This window comes from Triticum dicoccoides, chromosome 5A, assembly GCF_002162155.2.
Source record: "Triticum dicoccoides isolate Atlit2015 ecotype Zavitan chromosome 5A, WEW_v2.0, whole genome shotgun sequence".
NCBI classification, from domain to species: domain Eukaryota; kingdom Viridiplantae; phylum Streptophyta; class Magnoliopsida; order Poales; family Poaceae; genus Triticum; species Triticum dicoccoides.
In genome coordinates, this window is record NC_041388.1 from 534,501,923 (window position 1) to 534,502,293 (window position 371).

A 371-nucleotide genomic window follows, 5' to 3' on the forward strand; every position below is an offset into this window, starting at 1 on the left:
TAGGATTTTTTACAAACTTAGGCGAGCACAGGGCTGCAGCTAAGCCTCCGAGCGGAAGTCCGGCTTACCACTCGGTAGGATTTTGATAACTTAGGCGAGCACAGGGCTGCAGCTAAGCCCCCGAGTGAGAGGTTTGCTCTTCACTCGGTAGGATTTTTATAACTTAGGCGAGTGCTTGGACTGCAGCTAAGCCCCCGAGTGGAAGTCTGGCTTACCACTCGGTAGGATTTCGATAACTTAGGCGAAACGGATTCGCAGCTAAGCCTCCGAGTGGGAGTCTGGCTCACCACTCGGTAGGATTTTTACAAACTTAGGCGAAACGGATTCGCGGCTAAGTCACCCACTGAGGGGGAATTTTATTGGACAAAAAT